The 20,972-nt window shown below is 39.3% G+C and overlaps 1 protein-coding gene and 1 long non-coding RNA gene across 11 annotated transcripts in view; one reads left to right on the forward strand and one right to left on the reverse strand.

The window, feature by feature from the left end:
* Positions 1-4,191, reverse strand: part of LOC122241980 — a 33,891-nt gene extending 29,700 nt beyond the window's left edge. For both annotated transcript variants that reach the window (XR_006222106.1, XR_006222107.1), the window contains exon 1: positions 3,895-4,191. This is a non-coding gene — a long non-coding RNA (uncharacterized LOC122241980). The remainder of the gene's footprint in view (positions 1-3,894) is intronic.
* The window catches only part of SLC9A9 (solute carrier family 9 member A9), a 763,188-nt gene that overhangs the window by 89,556 nt on the left and 652,660 nt on the right, over positions 1-20,972 (forward strand). The window contains exon 6 of one of the 9 annotated variants that reach the window (XM_042998715.1): positions 14,145-14,208. The exons of 7 other annotated variants lie outside the window; for them this stretch is intronic. The gene's annotated coding sequence lies outside the window, so the exon portion shown is untranslated. Of the gene's footprint in view, positions 1-14,144; positions 14,209-16,472; positions 16,556-20,972 lie in introns of those variants that run through there. One more of the 9 variants, XM_042998721.1, reaches the window with a different exon arrangement.

Raw genomic sequence — 20,972 nt, forward strand, 5'->3', positions numbered from 1 at the left:
GGAAATACCATATTTTTGTAAGAACCAACAAAGAATCAAGGATAGCCTTAAACAGAGTTTAACATATAAACCTAGTGAAAAAGAGATAGAACTTGACAAATGTACCCTTGGAAAACTGGCTTCTGGGTAAGAATCCAGTGATACCCTCATCTCCCTTCATGACACTGTGACTGACATTGAAAGAGGGGAGGCAACATCAGGTAGTTTCATACTTTCTCGCTGCCATCCTTGTGAATCTGCCACATCAGCATCTTTCTTCCCTTGTACCTGGGTACTGCCCTGCGCACATAGGTCTCATCATTTATCCAACCCTTTTAGGTATTAAGTCTCTCAAGTTACATTCAGTCATAAAAGTAGGAGTAGTGAGGAGCAGAAAGTTCTGACAGCTAGTAAGGTACTCTGAGCCTGCTCTCCCTGACTCTCACAGATGTTTAAAACTGACTCTTTATCACGCAGGGGTTTTCTGGGGGGACTACTGGAAGGGTCCCCTGGTAGCCCCTTCTACCGCAGAGCTTTTCATGGGCTAATTCTTGCCTCTGTGCCCACTGAGCCTCTATCTCCCTTTTTTCATGACTTTTTGGTTAAGGTGTAGGATGACCAACTACCCTGATTTACCTGAGATGGAAGAGTTTCCCAGGATGTGAGACTTTTAGTACTAACACTGGGACGGTCCTAGACAAATCAGAGGGTTAGTCACTGTAGAAGTTTCCTATTAAATAATACCTCTGCACCACCATGCTTGTTCACATCTGCCTCCAGAGAAATAAGCACTTTGACCCACTATCACTACCTAAATGCAGCCTTCTGCTGCCATGGGTCACTTTGGCTAATATGTCCCTGGAGACTGGCAAGTGGCTTGAGTCACTCTAGTCCCATGAGTCCCCAAATGCCAGGGAACCACATACCATGCTCCAAGGATGGCCTCCTAGAAGCCCCCAACTGGGCTTGAGATGAAGAGGAAAAGTTTCTAATTGTCCTCTCAGGGTAGGTATGAAACCTACACCAAGTATTCTCTCTAAAAAGCCACCCTCGGGGCGCCTGGGTGGCTCAGTCGGTTGAGCGACCGACTTTGGCTCAGGTCATGATCTCACGGTTTGTGAGTTTGAGCCCCGTGTCGGGCTCTGTGCTGACAGCTCAGAGTCTGGACCCTGCTTCTGATTCTGGGTCTCTCTCTCTCTGCCCGTCTGCCACTCATGCTCTGTCTCTCTCTGTCTCAAAAATAAATAAAAATAAAAAAAATTAAGAAAATAAAATTAAAAATAAAATAAAATAAAATAAAAAGCCACCCTCCTTTGGCTTTTTCATTGTTAGTCCTTTTAGGCCGTTTTCTATGGTTTGGCTAAGGGTCACACTCTGATGTTTGTTACTCATTTGCTAGTGATGTTGAGACATTTGGGAATGTGGGAGCACCTGCCACCCATTTGTTTTTGTCACAACCTTTTTAGGCCTCCGACAAAAATGTGACAGAAAGAATTAGAGTTTAAAATCATGTTTCATAAACCCATTAGCCACAAAAAATAAATTTCAGGGCAAGAGAGGATGAGAAGAACTGATTTGATACATAGAAATGTTAAATCAAAAATCATATGTCAAAAAGCATATACAAATTTAAAAGTTAAATGATAACCAGCAATGTATTTTCAACAAAATAACAAATAAAAGGCAGATTACCATAATTATGTAAAAAAATCTTTTATAAATAATCATCTAGATTCCATATTTCACCACCTGCACCCTACCTCTCTATCCTAGCCCTCTTACCAATTTCCTGGCCTGGAAGAATAGGAATTTAGGGTAATGGATGCCTCTCATACCTCCTTATGTTCTTTTCACCACCAACAGTCAGAATGATCCTTTAAACATGTAAACAAGATCATGTCATTGCTCTGTCTGAACTTTCTTTATGGCTTTCCGTTACATATAAAATTTAATTCAAAGTCCTTACATACTGTGGCACCGAAGGTGCTAGGCCATCGGGTGCTGGCTGCATTTCTGACCTTATTTACAACCTACCCCTTTGTGAGAGCAGGGATTTTGTTTATGGCTATCACTCAGCACTTAGAACTATATTTAGCACAGGGCAGGCATTCACTAAATTTTTGTTGAATAAATGAGTTAATGGATGGATGACTAGAAGAAAAACACTAGTGAAATATAGAGTTTATTTAAACAAAGGATTCATCACCGACTAGTTGATAAGGGTACTCTCATATACTGCTTAAAGAAATATAAATTTAGACATTTTTGGGAAAAAATTTGGAAATAAGAATGTAAAGTATATGAAGTTGATATCATTTTACGGATTTAGTGGTTTCTCTTCTAGAAATCCAGAATATGACCTACCAATTAATTTAGGTAAAAGGATTTCAATATAGCATTATTAATCATAATGAAAAATTGGAAACAATTTAAATGTCAAACAATAAAGGAAAAATTTAACACATTTTTATTTACTCACATGATGGAATATTATATAGATATTAAAATGATTTCCAAACAAATTTTACTTCTGGGTAATTCCAGGAAAATGTACACTATATAATGCTCAGTAAAAAAAAAACAAATACAAAATTTTAGATATCATATAACTGTAATTTTAAAAATTTATGCATAAATGAAAAATTGGAGAAAATTCTTACAGGGTTCACTATAGTTCATTCTGGTTTGTGTAATAACTAGTGATTGAAATTTTCTTCTTTATACTTTGTTTAAATTTCAAATTTTATTATGTTTAGAATCAAGTATATAAAATTTATGTTAAAAATTATTCAATTGCCAGAGAAACTACTGATCAATGAATGCTGGCAGTCCTTAGCACTTCCATAGACAAGTGTAGGCCAGTATGAACATGAATCAAATGAGCATGAATCAAATGTGCATGAAATTAAATTAACTTCCTTAAAAACAAGGCCAGAGAACCATATGACAGAATTTAATGTACTCTTATAAAATGTGCATGAAAAGGAACTGCCTTTATTTTTTTTATATCTGTTCCTGTATTCCTCTACCTTCTTACAAGCCTCTTGACCACAGAAAATATTTGAGGGCACCTGGGTGGTTCAGTAAGTTGAACATCTGACTTTGGCTAGGGTCATGATCTTGTAGTTTGTGAGTTCAGGCCCCACATCGGATTGGTTGCTGTCAGTGCAGAGCCTGCTTCAGATCCTCTGTCCCCTCTCTCTGCCCCTCCCCTGCTTGCACTCTCTTAAAAATAAATAAATGTTTAAAAAAAAAATACTTGATTTGTCGAGTGAATTGTTTCCATCTCATCCAGTTTAAAATAGTGTATTGTGAGTAATTAGTCTGTGTTATTCCATCTTTTCCTTATCTGATTGATGTAAATCTGGGGGCACGGTTCATGAGTTGTTGACCCTGGTTACAGTATCTCACTTTATTTTGCCACTTGCCACATCTGCCACAATGTCTTTTGCCTCTTAATGACTAGGGTCTTGGTCTGTCAACCACAGGAGCGAAGCTGGTCTCACTTGGTGTTAGGAGCAGTGTTTACAACTGATGTTGATGACAACAAGCCTTTATTGAGCACATACCATGTGAAAGGGCATTGTTCTATGAACTTGAAGTGCATTAGCATGTGTAATTCCCATCTCAGCTCTGTGTGATGTATACAGATAAGGAAACTGAGGCTCAGAGAGACTGAATGCCTTGCCCAGAGCCCGTAAGGTCAAATTTAGCATGTTCATGAACCTTGCTACTGCCCTCAATTGTCAGCTCTTCTCACAATGTAGCCTTCTCAATTGACTGCAGGTCTTCTTGGGACCCCTTCCTCAAGGTTTCAAGAACACCTGACTGCTTTTCCAAAGGCTAGTGGAATGGTTGGGATCTATGAAGCTGTTCTGAGATGACTGTATCTTAATTCCCCAACTACTCCCTTACCTTGCCCAGGCTGGACTGGAGGCAGGATTGGCAGGCTGGAAGTTTCTCACAGGGAAAGAAGATAATTTGTCCCACTGACTTCAATTTTCCAGAGCCTGCTCTTCTGCAGACTTCCAGGAGACTTGCTTTATTACTAGTTCTCTTCCTCTAGACTCTGGATGAGATTTTTCCTTCTGAACTTTGTCCTTTCCCCTCCTTATCTGATCTTCAAGCTTTAGATCTTGATGTGTGAAAACTCAGTTATGGGATATTTAAGAAAACCATTGAAAAGTTAGGTTATCAGGAGAAAAAAAGAGTCTCACTAGAAAAAAAGTTCAAACAAGTTTTCTTTAGATATTACTTCAGTTTGTTGCTTTCATCAATTGGTCTTTATAGTGAAAAATTAAAAAGGGGCGGGGGAGGAACCCACCTGCATTGCACAGAAAAGATATTGGGTGGTATTTGAAAACATTACTGTGCTCCTTATACTCATTAACCCTGACAGATCCATGCTAGCCTGGCCATCCCCACCTTCCTGTCTTAGTGGTCCTGCCTCCATCCTTCTGCCAACCCACATGCAAGAGCTATTAGTATCTAAGTTCAGCTGTTCACATCCACATTTGGAAAACTCTTGGGCTTCAAAGGACCCTTACTTAAATGTCACGGTTGTGAAAGTCAAACCTTAAACTTTGAAACTGACATCGTAGCTACAATTAGCTTGTGTGTGTGACAAGTGAGAGTGGGAAAAAGGACTCAGAGAGGAAGCCCACAGAGAGCATCAGCATTTTGCCCAGGCTACCCTCTTCTTTCTATTATCACTGTTCTCATTGCACAAAGGGAATGTTTAGTTTGTCTATTGGAGTCACAAGGCTAATGATAACGAGTCTTAGTTGGTATCTTTCATTTTGTCCACACATCTAGATTCCAGGTGATGTTTACCTCATGCAGGGGAAATAATCAACACTCCCTTTTTATATCAAAACATTCGGACTCACATTATCACTCTGTTCTACTTCCAAAACTGAAGGCTGCTATTTCTACTTTGAGATTAAGATATATACAGTAAGTTTGGTTCACACCCCCCACCACCTATTGGACTGGAAAGATTATAAGACACAACGAATGTAGACTACCAGTTCGAGGTTTATCTGGGTCCCTACTCCCTTGTAAGACTCCCCAAGAGTATGGCAAAGCAAGGAAGGAGGGAATCCAGTTATTCATCTGTGTTACTTATAAGGTATCTGGGAAAGGCTTGAGGTAATGGAAAAATGCTCTTTTGTCCTCTTTGTATTTGCCATGATGTCCACTTCCTATTCTCTCCTACTAACCTCGGTACCATGGAAAATCCAAAGTTTGGCATGTCCAGACCAGTTGCATCACAGCCTGGTGAGGAGACTTCCTTATCAGCCCTTCCATTTCGGTGGACTGTCAACTTACCCTTCTCCTCCCATGTTAACTGCCACAAAGCACCCCCAAACTGCAGCTGAACAGGATCCTCATCCTCAGTTACATTTTTAGCTGATAATAAGAAACCCAGAGAATCCTATTCTGTAACTAAATGTATATTTTCCAGCTTGGAAATGCAATTAGGTGAGTAAAAAGGAACAAACGAGCAAACAAAACCCACAGATTGTGCTTATAGTGGAATAAAAATAAACAGAAGAACCACTTTTCACTCAGGTATTGTTACCATGATAATTTTAATCAAAACAATCTTGCCTGAAAATTTAGTTAACAGTCCACACTCCTGTGAAATTCATTTCTTTCTTGTTTTAAAAGGCTCAACTAAGGGGAGGAACGACCTTTCAGGAAATCTTGTCCTTCCCTAGAGACAAAGTTCTAGAAGTTGGAAGTTCACCTAAGTTAGTATTTAATGGTCTTCTCCCTTCTTCCTCCCTTGGATATTGTCATGTACTTGATTCCTTAAGTTGCTGAAAATAAAGAAAGTTACCCTGTTTGCTCAGAGATACTTTAAGATGGTCATGATCTCAAGGTTGTGGGATGGAGCCCCGTGTCAGCCTCTGTGCTGAGTGTGGAGTCTGCTTGGGATTCTCTCTCTGCCTGTCTCTGCTCTTCTCCCACTAGTGCATGCATGTATTCTCTCTAACAATAAATAAATAAACATTTTAAAAAATATATGTAAGTCATGAAATTAAAAAAGAAAACCCTTTTTTGAAAAGATATTTCTTCTCTGATGTACATAGTTTTAAGATTCTCCCCGTCTTAGGTCCTATCTCTGTCCTGGCTTTAAACCTCTGCGTTGGCAGAGGCATTTAGGCAATGGTTGCAGATATCTGCCAGGCTTGTTAAAATGGTCCTTCAGGAACAAAGGATATGAAAAGACAGTTCAAAGAAAATCTTACACAGATGCTCACCACCATTCATAGAGAGAAACACATATTACTCAGGTATACTATTTTTCACCCGATAGATTGACAAAGATCAGAAATTCTGATAATATATTGTGTTAGGGAACATGTTGGAAACGAGTATTCAGAGTTGGTACTGGGATTTTGCAAAATCTAACAAAATTGCCAAGGCTTATAATTGTTAACTCATAAGTCGTATTTCCAGTAAATTTATCCTATAAATATACTCATATACATGCAAAGGGAGAGATATAGAAGGTTGTTTATTGCAGAGTTGTTTGTAAAAGCTTTATTGGAAACAACCTTAAATGTTTATTAATAAGTTACTGGTTACATAAATTATAGTACATCCTTATATTGGCATACTAAGTACCCTTTAAAAGGCTGAGAAAAAATATACATAGTCATCTCTATAACTGAAAGAATGAAGTGCTGAAAGGGGATACCATTTGCATGGAATAGTTGAAGGAGAGGTCTATGTATATTTTCTTATAGCAGCAAAAAATAACTCTTGAAAGACTTACAGGAAACTGATAACATGTCTTGCCCCTACAGAAGGAAACTGGAGGGCTGGGAGGTAGAGAGGGAGTGACAGTTTTCATTATATTTCTATCTATATACATACACACACAAATTATTTTTTGTGTACCCTACAAATATATAATCTATTTAAAACTTAAACACACTTGTTTGTAAGTAGAAAACACTTTTAAATAACTTTGAGCTGTTTCTACTCACAACACTTCTGATACCAAATGTGTGGTGTTTTCCCAATACCAACAAATTTTCCAACTCTTCAACCATCAACTGGGGGTGGGTGTTCTACAGTTCAATTCAATTCTGACACTAACTACCCAGAGTTAGCACAGACCCCATAGATTAAGAGCTTACTCCCACAAGACTGCCACCACTTCAGATACCAATTTCAACTCCCAGGCCTCCATAAATTGAGGATTCCCATGACTCCCTCCTCAGTTTTGATAATTTGCTAGAACATCTTACAGAACTCAGGAAAACACTTTACTTAACAATTTCAGGTTCATTATAAAGGGTTCAACTCAGTAACAACCAAATGGAGGAGATGCATAGGTCAAGGTATGGGGAGGGAGGGTGTGTAGAGCTTTCATGTCCTCTCTGGGCCTGCCAGCCTCTCTGCACCTCATTGTGTTTATCAACCTGGAGGCTGATGAAACTCTACTGTTGTTCAGGGGTTAGAATGGAAGTTTCATTATGCAAGCATTACTGATTAAATCATTGGCCATTGGTGATTAACTCTATCACTGGCTCTTCTCCTGTAGGTCAGGGGGTGAGGTTCAAAGTTCCAACCCTCTATTCATGCCATGGTTTTTCTGGCAACCAGCCCCCATCCTGACGCTGCCTAGGGATCCTCAGCCAGCAGTCATCTCATTAGAATATAAGAGACACTGTCACTCCAGAGATTCCAAGGGTTTTAGGAGTTATGTGCCAGAAGTCAGACACAAAGACTAACACACACACACACACACACACACACACACACTTGATTATATTATAAATACATAGATAATAAATAAATATCATCACAATAGCACTATATCACCTTACAGAGGATGTGGCAGATCATATTTTCCAAAGATATCCACATCAATGTAGTACACACCACAAGCTCTTCTTACAATATGATGCTGACATTCCACATAAATCTGGGTGGGCCTGTGACTATGTGGAGGTGACCATTTTTTAATTTCATGGTTATATGAAAGCTGATATACCTGCCCCAACTCTCTTCCTCTCCAGGGATGCTTGCCTTTGGAATCTAGCTACCTTGTTGTAAGGAAGTCAGGTAGCCCCTCTGACTGAAGAATTTCGTGAAGGTGTTCCCACCCCAGCTCCAAGTGAGGTCCCCGTTGACAGCCAGTATCAGCTGCCAGGCTTGGGAGTGAATGAGCCAGCCTTCAGACTCCTGTAGTCCTCAACCTACAAGCCATCCTAGCTGGTGCTGACTGGAGCAGAGGCAAACTGCTGCCTCCCAGCTCTGCCCAAACTGCAGATTTATAAGCAAAATAAATGATAACATTGTTTGGGGCCACAAAGTTTTGGGATGGTTTGTTGTTAAATAGGAATGAATGAGTGAAATAGAGGGGAAATTATTGGAAGTTTTTGAGAAGACCTCTGGGGTACTGTCATGAAATAAAGGCAGGGGATGCAGCTTGGTGTCAGTCAGGCACAGCTATAATCAGATTGATCACTTCCACAATTAACCCTCTCTATATTAGTTTCCCCCTATCTGTTGGTCGTTGGTACTTCTCTTTTCCCATGTATCATTTTTTCAGGTCATCTGGCTTCATTTTCATGGTATGTGTTTCTAATTCCCAGTTCACAGCTTGGCCCCCTAAGAAGAATTAAGGCTCTTTTCTTAGTTACAGGATTCAGTATCCTGTGAAAAACCGTAGACTAATCAAGTGTGCCTAAGGGGAGAGTCCTATAACATTTGGCCCCCCAAGCCTCCTCTGAAGAATTAAGGCCTTTTTTTATGATATGAGAAAAGTGTAAAATGAGTGGTCCTCCCTTTTGATTTTGGGGGAACTCTTAGGAAAATGATAAATTTCTTTCAATGTGAGTTTAAATCTCAGAAAAAATCTCAAGCAAAATACAGATCTAATTTTATGATAGATACCAGTGGCAAATAGGATTAGCTGAACAGGAATGCTTATAACTATACCATCTTGGATTCTATAAAAGTCATCAAAATTGATTGATCAGGGAGCCAGCAGAATCCTAGTGGTAAATCAAAAGGGAGATTGTGAAGGGCAAATTCCTCCAGTATAGCTTTATATTAAACTAATTTTACGGAGTAACGATACATTATAGTTATTTGGAACCTGGACTCTGGAGTCAGACTGCTCTGCTAAATGTGGCTCCACCACTGGTATCTCTACAACATTCAGGACTCTGTTCCTCAATTTCATCATCTGAACATTGGCTCTAATAACGTTTCCTACCACACAGAGTTATTGTGAGTTTTAATAAATTATATGTAAGCATTAATAATACAGTCTGGCACAAAATAAGTCCTCAGTAAATAATGACTGTTGCTTTTTATATACCAGACAGCAGATCTGATATCCTGCAGAATTTATGCTAAATTAAGCCTTTGTCACTGGAACTTATGACCAAGTTAAATTCATACATCATGAGCAAGTCCTGGCCAAAAGGTAGACACTAATGGAAAACTCTTTTCTACTGTTAACCCTTTGGTCCTTGTCTTCCATCTGTGTTTGAAAGGGGCAGCAGTGTTATGGACATGACGGCACTCAGCATCAGTTCTAACTTCCATGTGTGTGTAGAATCATGCAGAGACTGGCGTACTAAATCCTACCTTTCCTAAACTCCCACAAAGTTGGTGTTCTGGATGCAAATTAGACTCTAATTGAATGCACTTATGCAGAGCCTTTAAGGTAGATATGAGATGGGTGCCATCTTGCTTTGGGTCTTTCTACTGGCAAACATAATTATGAAGACTTTGGGGTTTTTTTGGAGCAAAAGTCTAGTGTGTTGATAACCAGATAGGTGTGTCAAGGAGCAGCTGTGATGGGAAGGGAGGTGACTGCAGCTTCCTGGACCCTGCATCACAGAATTGGCAATGAGTTTTGAGGTCACCCAATCCAAAAGTCACCTTCTGAAGTCCCACATCTCTGAATATGTCAGAGGTAGCAGTTCTCCTGACAAGCATGTTGTATGATGTTGACTGGGAGTCATTTCTGTACCTTACTCCTCTATTGTCTCCAACACACCTAAGCACACAATTCCCTGCATTGTATTTTTTAAGCTCTTTTTCTTGCCCACAAACTATGACTGATTCAGACAGGGAGACACAGAAGTTGTCTTCCCTGTTGCTGTCCTCTTTCAAATGATTACCTTTTCCAACTTATTCAGTATGGCCTTGCTGAATTTCCCTTTATAGTGGAGAACAAGAAAAGGAGAGCAGGCTGTATGTTGGACTGCTGGTAAAAGGTGATTCCTCAAAAACTAACAAGTTGATCATGTGCACAGGAGGAAAGTCATTCTTCTGCTTCAGCACTGTTATGGAGGTACCTGGGGTCATACATGTATGAGTATATGTTAGTAAGAGTAGCTGAAGTAGGCCTCAGCATGGTCACCCCTTAAAAAATTTCAGTTGACTTTATAATTTATTGTTAGATATTTCCACTTAAGCAGAAAAATTCAGATCTGTTTTAATCTTCTTTGCTGTGCCATCTGGAAAAAATTACTTTTTAATGCTTCCCATTCTTCATCAATACTGGCATTGGGTTCTCAGAGTTGTTCTCAGCCCCCTTATTCCTTCCCTTCTGTCTTTCTCTACAGAGCATAAAAAACCATACACTCACTGCCTTCCCTTTTCTTGCCCTGGCAAGGGTCATATGATCTAGTTTTAGAGTAATTCTGCCAGGGGTAGCTTCTAGAAAAGCTTTTGTTTTACTTGTAAAGGAACAGATGTGGTTAGTGTGGTGTCCTTCTACCTTGAAAATAAATTTTTTCGGGAGCCATAGCAGCCATTTTGTGAACATGAAGTGAAGAGCCAACTCAGCAAAGATAGCAGAGGGAAAAGACAAAAGTCTAAATCTTTGATGACACCACTGAGTCTCTTGATCTGCCCTGAACTTCTTAACCCTGGTCTTTTCCTTAAAGCAAGGATAATAAACGCTATTTGTTTAAATGAATATTTTTAGGATATTCTATTTCTTGCAGCCTCATTCCTACATAATATGTTATTTATACCTCCTGGGGTTTTTGTGAGGTTCCAATAAGGTAACTGGTATGAAAGTACTTTGAAAAACTATAAAAAGAGAACCAGTTTTAAAGTCCCATTTTAAAAAGAATCAGGTGTTTTCTGAGTAGCTCAAGGTAGAGGAAATTTCAGTGAAATGATAAATGATTGAAATAAATATGCCACATATTTCTTTCAACAACTCAGATGAAGGCTTGCTTCTCTCTTAAATTATTAATAATCCCATTTAGTACTCTCACAGTGCTTTGCCATCATTTGATATGTAATCCTCAGAATTTCTCTAGCAGATTGTAAAATCTCATTTTATAAGGAAAGAAGTGAAAACAAGGTTTTTCAAAGACTTTCTCAGAGACATATGCCTGTGGCAGACTCAGAATTAAAAATCAAAGAATCTAACAGTCCAGTGTGTAATTGGCTTTCTCGTGTAAGTTTGATACGCAGGGTGTGACACAGCCCATGAAAGGAAGCCCTAAGCATTTAAAGTTATATCTTATATGTATATTCAAAATAAAGTCCAGCTAACCTATGAGACTGCTTGTACTTGAGAATAAACTGCCCTTATGTACAACATTGGAAAAGGGCAAGGAAAGAATATATTTTACCAGTAATGAACTTAAGTCTACTTGTTGTACTACTATAAATTGTGTAATAGTTTTGTGTCTCCCCCCACCAAATTCGTATGTTGAAACCTAATCCCCAATGTAATGGTATTATAGGGTAGAGCCTTTAGGGGGTAAGTAGGTCATTAGTGCTCCACCCAATGGGAGTAGTACCTTTATAAGAGAGATCCCAGTGTGTGTAAGAATGTTTGCTTTTCTTCTTTCTTGCCAACACTGATCTGAACATGAATAAACTCTTTAAATTTTGCTAATTGGATGGATGAAAAATGAAAAATATCTCATTTTAATTTGCATTTTCTTGTTATTAAATGAACCCCATTTTACTTGACTATAGTTTGTATATACACAGATCTGTAAATTATTTATTCATATTTTATAGAATTTTTTCCTGTATTTTCTTTTTCACACTGATTTGTAGTTCTCTGTGTATTTAAAACTCTAATCACCTGGGGCACCTGGGTGGCTCAGTCAGTTAAGTGAATGACTCTTGGTTTTGGCTCAGGTCAGGATCTCATGGTTTGTGAGTTCAAGCCCCGCATCAGGCTCTGAGCTGACAATGTGGAGCCTGCTTGGGATGCTCTCTCACCTCTCTCTCTGTCCCTCCCCTGGTTGCATTCTCTCTCTCTCTCTCTCAAAATAAATAAACATTAAAAAGAGAGAGAGAGATCCCTGAGAGCTTCCTTGTCCCTTCCACCATGTGAAGACAGCTAGAAGACATCTGTCTGTGAAACAGGAAGTGGGCTTCCCACCTTATGAGAAATAAATTTCTGTTGTTTATAAGTCACCCAATCTGTGGTAATTTGTGATAGCTGCTCAAATTGACTGAGACACACACCAAGAGCCTTATCCAATCCTGACATAAAATAAATGAGGCATTATTTTCTTGATGTACGTCGTTATAAGCAGTAAAACAATTCTTTTCAATATTACATGTTGAAAAAAAAACAGGGGCAAAATAAAGTCAGATATCTAAATGCCTAAGCATGAAGTGGTTTCATGTTCACCCTTAAAAATGGAAGCAATGAATAGTAATTAAAAGCTCCTTCAGAAGTGTGGTGGTCAGAATCCTCTTCCACTCTCAACCCAAGAAAATGTTCTGGCAATTTTAATCATGTTTTTTCTGATGAAACAGAAAGTTCACTTTTAATTAATGGTGTTATTTTTCAGAACAAATTTATGCATTTCAAGGCCTTTTATCCAAATTCTGACTTAGGAGGATTTGTGTGATATGAGATCAAAAACGGGAAAAAGAAGAAAGAACTCAAATAGAAATACAAAAAGGTCTTAATTAAGTCTATATTTTCACTATCATTATTTTCAAATCCAAAGATGAATGATAAAGTGATGTCCTGTCCCAGCTGTACTACTTCCTAGCTGTAGGACTTTGGACAAGTGCCTTTCCTCTGCATTTAGTTTCCTCTTATTGTAAATGAGCATAGTGATAGTACCTATTTCATTGGGTGATTGAGCTGATTGTATGAATTCTTATGGTAACAGTAATGTTAGCTGTTATTACTATCTGTAAAAACCCAAACTATGCCAAAACTAAGAAATGGGAACGTAAGACAAATACTATAAAAGTTGTCTAAACTTCTAGCCTGGTTGGAGTGGCAATGAAGGTAGATTTGACTTCCAGGGTAGCACTGCTGCATCTCTGCATTTTGGGAGTTTAAATGATTATTATTTAGATCTGTTCTCTCGACTCGTTAACATGCCTCTTGCAGGACCTGTGTCAAATACTAAAGAGCAGATTGTTGAGAGGTGACACAGAGCACACATTGGTTCGGTTCTGCCTTCCTTAAAGGCAACAATAGTTACTGGACATTGAGGCAGGGGAGGGGGGACACATTTGAATTTGAGAGATGTAGAGGGTGGTGTTCAACAAGAAATCAGAGGTGTTCCTGAATAGAAATCCACTGTTAACAGAAGAAAATTATCAAAAATTATTGAAGAATTATTGCTTGTCACAGCAAGGAGCAAATGGCTGCCCAGAAATGTGCTTTCCAGAGAGCCAGACCAGTAGAACTCTAACATGCCCTCTGGATTTCTTGTTAAAACTTAGGAATTTATGACTTTGTGTATCTTGAGAAACTTATCAGAAGACCATTGGGGAGGGGAAGGGGAAAAAAAAGTTACAGAAAGGGAGGGACGCAAACCATAAGAGACTCTTAAACACTGAGAACAAACTGAGGGTTGATGGGGGAGTGGGGAAGAGGAGAAAGTGGGTGATGGGCATTGAGGAGGGCACCTGTTGGGATGAGCACTGGGTGTTGTATGGAAACCAATTTGGCAATAAATTATATTTTAAAAAAATAGAAAAAAAACTTAGGAGTTTATAGGACTAGTACACACCTTGGGAAATGAGAATTCCGTGAGATGTTTAAATCTCTGTTACCTTGTGATTTAAGGCTGTGGCATATGTACATTTTGTTTGTTAACTACCTCTTCTGCAATAGTTTTATACTAATAAGAACAGGGTAGTAAGAAAACATTCTTGCCTATTTTTTATAACAGATATTCCCAAGGTGTAGTGAAGTTGGAATTGGGGGAGAGAGATAGGAAACTGAGGCCAAAGACAGTAAGTACTTGAAACTGGAATAATTTAGTAGGGTGAACTCCAGGGGGAAAATGTGCATAGAATGTAAATGCCACGCCAATCCTGGCTTCTAGATATTGTTATGGCCAGGGACACCCAGCACAGGACTGGACCCTTCACCCTCAGAGCATCAAGTGTTCTCAGTGTCCCCAAAGTACCTTGCATGTTTCCTGTTTGCCTCCCAGTTGGCTCAGCGTCTCCTAAGTTGGGCTGAAAGGGGAAATAAGATGAAAGAAGGGTGAGGGAGAGAAGACAGGGGAATACAGAAGGAGTAGGGGAAATTAGAGAGAAAGGAAAGAGAATGCAAAAGAAGGAAGAAAATGAGATAATATAAAAGGAAGAAAGAAAAGAAAGCATGACGGGACAAGCATGGACTCACAAAGATGTCACTAGACAGCTGGGACTGCAGTGTGGAGCTAGCACCCAATGCATAAAAGGAGGAAAGGGACATCGTATCTGGAGGAGCTTCCTTAGAGTAGAGGAGTTAGAGAGATAGGAGAAAAAAAGGGACAAAGGATAAGAAAACACTATTTGTTATCCTAGATGTCTGCATAATAATCATCTTTGTGTCTACTGTGTCAACACTCTTAGTGGCAATGTAGGCAGAACCACGTCGAATATTATTTCAAAACAGCAATATACCTTTTTATGGAGGCAAAACGTATAAGAAGGAAGGGGAATCAGATAAATGATGAAGGAGGAGAGAGGAGGCCAAGCCTGTGGGACACTGCAGACAGGAGCTGATGCCGACCCCTTGGGAATGGAAGTGATGCAATGCCTGGGAGAATGAACAGGATGTTTACTGTCCTTTCGTACACTTAAAAAAGAAAAAGAAAAGGAAAAAGAAAAAAATACAGCACTGGTCACATACAACTGTTCCTTAAATAACAGTGCGTTGGCATTCAATTTATCTGTGAGTGGGATAATTGGTATCACCTTGAGGTTTTGCATGTGTGGTATTGTTTACATGTGATTTTATACAATAATTATTTCAATCTGTATTTTTTTATAAAGTTTATTTTGAGAGAGACAGAGACAGTGCAAGCAGAGGAGGGGCAGAGAGACAGAGGGAGAGAGAGAATCCCAAGCAGCCTCCACACTTTCCATGCAGAGCCCAATGCAGAGCTCAGAACCCACGAACCATGAGAGCATGACCAGAGGTGAAATCAAGACTCAGAAGCTTAACCAACTGAGCCACCCAGACACCTCTCAATCTGTATTTTTAAACCAGACCTGAGCACTTTTTCATTTGTGTATTAGATCCTTTCACTTTTTGACATGAGTCATTTATTGTTCCACTGAAGCATCTGTCTATCAAGGCATGTCTTGGACCAGTAGTTCTCAAACATTAGTGAGCATTGGAATCATCTGGAGGGCTTGTTAAACACAGGTTTCTGGGTTTCACCCCACCAGGGTTTCATACACAGTGAGCTGAGGTGGAATAATCTGCATTTCTAACAAGTTTCCAGGTGATGCTAATGCTGCTGGTCCAGACCTTGCTTTGAGAGCCACGATATTTGACCAATAAGAGTGTTCCTCCTGAGTGAAGTTACTATTACTGAAGAGATATTGAAATACAAGGTTGTATTTCAAGGGTGGAATTTTTAGAGTTTAGAAAAACTTTGTTAGAAGCATTACAATACAAAGTTATCAATTATATTATCATATGAATACTAAAATCAGAGTTCGGTGATGTTTCATAGGGAAAGCTTCTGAATTTGTGACTTTCTCTGATTAGATGACTCATCTGAAGGTCTGGCCTCCCCCATTGTGGTCTCTTCAGTTTTAAAAACTAAAACTTAGAAGAGTTAGGGTAGAAAATTTCTCTCCTTCACATGAGTCCATCTTGGCCCAGAAGGAAAGACACATTCACCAACTCTTCTGTCCTTCTGGAATACTCCTGGCTAAGAGGCTTGTGCCCCTCCTCCCACCCTCCTCAAGCAGAGCGATACTTAAGCTATATTTAACCCTGGAGGATTATGCTTGTAACAGAGGAAGAGACCACTTTTCTCTCTTTCTGTGACCCCCTGAGCTCTCAGATGCAAACAGGCTCACCTTCACTTCTGTGGCAATGCAGTAGCCCACCGGGGTCATGTCCTTCTACAGGCAGCAGTACCTATTTGAGACGGAGCCCAATGTAGGCTTGTCCCTGAAGCTGGCTCGGTAAGTGGCTACACAGTCTTGTCTGCAGCCTGGACACAGCCCCATTGTGAATGTGCAGATTCTAATTCTAAGATCCAAGCTCCATTCTCCAATATGCTTCAGCAGAAGTACTGCTAAGGCATTAATACAGTTGGCTATATTCACTTCATCAGTCAGCACCCTGGAGGTGAGCAAGAGAAAATTTTAACCTAAAATACCTCAAAAATACGGGCTGGGAAACAAGTAGATACGCAAGATGGGCATTTGGTCACTATAAGGAAATCTAAGGAGACTAAGAATCTTAGGGTGGGACTTGGTGGCTAGCTTAGGCTGGGACAGCTCATAGTGGCTTATAGCATGTCCACAGCTGGTACATCAGACACAAGGATGCTCAGAAGCAGAGTTCCAGTTATAGAGTTCCACCTCAAAGCAGGTGATCTTCACTATTCAAGGCCTTTTTAGACATTTGTGGAAAGAATGATTATCATTTTCATGGCATCTTTTTTTTTCCCCCACATAGTGCTTCTCAGCCAGGTCTGTAAGTTAAGTTTCCCATGGGGCACTGGGTACTACTGTGTTCATTTCATCCTCTAGTTTTTCAGCATCAGGCCTCAGTAGCAACTCTAGAGCACTTGTTCCAAATTCTGACTGCTTTACTTTGTTTTAAACTACATCAAGAGACAAATAATTTCTAGGGCTCATGAGGCTACTGCAGAGGGTTCTGGAAATACCCCGACCTGTACCTCCAGTCATATATTGGCTCTGATTTGGATATGTTTAGAATTCTGCTCATGGGTGTACATTTCAGAAACTGCAACTAGTTTTAACCACATAAGGGTAGTGGAAGAAAGAAAGAGGAATGTTGGCCTTCTCCTATAGTGGCTATATCACATTTTTAAGTGGAAGTAGAGGGCAAAACAAAACCATCCTTATTATGAACCAAAGGCTAAAGAGGAACAATTTTAAGATTTTTACCCAGAACACTCTGACATTAGGAATTTGGTTTGTTTAGTGATATATCAAGGACAGAAAACTCTTTGGAAAGAGGTTTGATCTTGCAATCAGACCATCAATGAGGAAAACTGAAAGTAAAATGAAGTCATATGTTTTGAAATAGAGGTGAAATAAGATTGAATTCTTGAAAAAAGATGGGACCAGCAAAAAGGGAAATATTTTAGTGTTACCCAATCAAGGACTTTGGAGAGCTCAAGAGAACAAACAAAAACAGTAAGATGGAGAAAGCTGAGTTAACTCCCCCAGTGAAGGCCCAGGTAGAGAACACATGGAAGAACATTAAATACATGTTACTAAGGGAAAGAAAATAATATGAAAAGGCTACATTACTATTATTTGATCCCAACTATATGACATTCTGGTAAAAGCAAAACTATGGAGATGAGAAGATCAGTCATTGCCAGGGGCAGGTGGAGACAGTGGGGAGATGAATTGGCCAAGCACAGAAGTTTTTTTAGAGCAGTGAAAATATTCTGTATGATATTATAATGATGGGCATATGTCATTATACATTTTTCCAAACCCATAGAATGTACAACACCACAAGAGAACTTTATGAACTTTGGGCAATTATGATCTATCAATGTAAGTTTGTTCTTGGTAAAAAAAAAAAAAGTGCCATTCTTATGAATGATTCTGGTAATGAGGAGGCTCTACATGTGTGGGCAAAGGATATGAGGGAAATCTCTGTATCTGTCTCTTAATTTTTTTGTAAACCTGAAAGTACTCCCCTTATGTATCTGCATATACATATAAATTTTGTGGAAATGTTGCATGGTGTTTTCAGAAAAGAATGGAAAATATTTGATAAAAGGGCTGGAAGATTAGCAGAGAATACATTAAACATTGTTTGATAAGTTTTAAGGTGACACCATCGCTTTAGTTTGCAAAACTCATATGGCCATGGTTTGGGGGAAGATGTCCAGGAAATTCATAGAGTTAGGACTCTGAACAAGGGTTTAGGGATGTTAAGTCACTGTAAAAGTAGCCCAGTAATTCAAAAGAGATAATTTACAAGCCAGGGTTAGCTGCTGGGCAGATGGAAGATAACTTATGGGTAGAATTATACAATTTAGGATGAAAAAGGTGACTGGATATTTTTAAACAGTGAACACATTTGATTGCTCTGGAACTCATTAATTTTGTATGGGGGACCCTAGAACAACTGTCTTGTCTTAAAGAAAGAAGACGTCAGGCATTCTAATCCAGCTATCAATGCTACCCAGGAGGAAAAAACATTCAAGGCCCTGCTGATCTTGTAGGATTCATGGAAGAACAGAAGGGAATGGAGTATTAGGGGATTATCAAACTGCTGTAAGAAAAGATGTATCTGAAGGAATAGTTGCATCACTGATTATGCGGGAAAAATGTGTTTAAGGATTGGAAAGTCCAAAAGCCAAGGAACGTCAAGGTTTTAGGGAAAAATCACATGAAAAAAAAGCATAATGCAGCAATCAAGAGAGACATAAAAATTCATTTGAAAAAAAAGGTTATTATGGAGATTTTCAGCTCACATGAAAGTAGAGGAAATAAAACAACATTCATCATGCAGCCCCAACAAACCATAAAACTGTTGCCATTCATATCGTAACAATTCCCTCACATGATTTTATAGTGGAGTATGTTAAAGGTCTAGATGTTTGTCATTTCATTAATAATTAAGAGGTTTTCAACATGCAGGACAAACACAGGGCGGCCAATAAATTTAAATTTATTGGAGAACTGGACTAGAGGTGTCATCACTGCACATTTTATGGTTTTAAAAGAAGATAGTGTTGAGGCACCTGGGTGGCCCTGTGGGTTAAGTATCCAACTCTTGATTTCAGCTCAGGTCATGATCTCATGGTTTGTCATTTGGAGCCCTGCATCGGCTCTGCACTGTCAGTGCAGATTCTGACACTTGGGAATTCTCTTTCTCCCTCTCTCTCTGCGCCTCCCCCACTCTCACCCTCTCACTCTCTCAAAATAAATTTTTTTTTTAAAAAAGAAGATAGTATTTTGAATGTTTCTCTCTAATGGCGAGACAGTGCAGTATATCCAAGTGAATTTCCCCATTAGTGTAGGAAACACAATGTGCCAGTGAATGGGCACTTCCTCCCTTGTGGGTTTAAATTCCTCTGGCCCACATGCCCATATGGACGTTTGTGTTGGTCAGCCTGATAACAAAATATTTTACCTGTAACTTTGTGTTTTCTTCACATGCCTGCATTTCCCAGTGGTAAAAACTCTCAGCAATGTTCCATGAATGATGACAAAAATATAGACCTGGGTTGTACTAATTACAAAAATGGGGACAGATAATTTTGATTGGGATGATGCTCTAAGTGGCATGGGAATTGCTTGCTTGTGTTTTCTTAACTTATTAGAGTAAGTCTGGTGCTGTGATTCTCAGGTGTCCTTTTCTTTAGCACACCAGAATGAATATTTATGGCTGGATTAATTCAACTTTGTAGTTGCTGAAGAAGCTGTAGTCATCTCAGTGCTTCAGAGATGGTTTAAAGTACTATAGCTGCTGAAGGAAATCTGACCCCATCAGAATGAGACCAATCCAACAAAATCAGAAAGTATACAGAAAAAAAATGAATTTAGTTTACAAGGGGAAAGGGAATTTGATTTAGAATTTTAGCGCTTACTCTTTCAACTTAATAATCAAATAATCAGTGTTCAAATCTGGGATGTTTATTGTTTTATTTTTTGAGCATTTTTTGAGTATTTTTATGCTAGCACATGGAGCTTGTTTACTTTTTAAAAAAACTGGTTGCACGATATGGATCAACACAATTTACACACAAAAAAGTTGAATAGGAATAATTCTTCGTCCTTTGGTGTGAGGTGGAGTTAAGGCAAATTTATAAATGTTTATCCTTTCTCGAAGGGAGCAATAGTTAGATCACTTAACACACTGGTCTCAGGAGGATTCAAAAGAAGCATCCTCTTGAATACAGGAGAATTTCTTAGACACATTGCTGGTTTCCTCTCTGAAGTGGGTCAGCCTGACAGCCTAACAGGCTTGACAGTTAAATGCAACAGGGTTAAAGCACAAATACCTGAGGAGACTTAATGGGCAATCCTTCTGCTACTATCCCCACATTTTGCAGTGGTCCATGCAGGAGTAAACTTCTACCTATACATCTAACCTTTTGGAGGTGCCACGAGGGAGCTTCTGCCTCTCTCTTGATCCCTTGGAACAGGAATGTTCAGTGGGTGATCCCACTCTCATATCAGTTGGGCTACACCTTACTGGAGGTGAGTTTCCAGTGCTTGGGAGCAGAGAAGGTTGAACATTTTATCTCCTTCTTTGATCATTGCAGTTGAAGTGAGCCCTGAAGGTTGAGGGGTGGGTAGAGCGCTAACATTTTTTTTTTCTTTCTTTCTCTTTCCTGCTGTCTCTGCAGGAGACCTCCCTTCTTAAAACAGGCTAAGTGCATGGATGTGGAGTCTGCCCTGCAGATCTGGTCTTACCTCAGGAGGTGTGTCTCTGAATGTGTCCTCCTTACTTTCCCATGTAGCTTTTGGGTGGGGTGGGAGGCCTCTGGTCTAAGCCAGATTCTCAAACATAGTTCACCAAAAGCCTTATACTTCGGGTATAA

This window comes from Panthera tigris, chromosome C2 (assembly GCF_018350195.1).
Source record: "Panthera tigris isolate Pti1 chromosome C2, P.tigris_Pti1_mat1.1, whole genome shotgun sequence".
Classification (NCBI taxonomy): domain Eukaryota; kingdom Metazoa; phylum Chordata; class Mammalia; order Carnivora; family Felidae; genus Panthera; species Panthera tigris.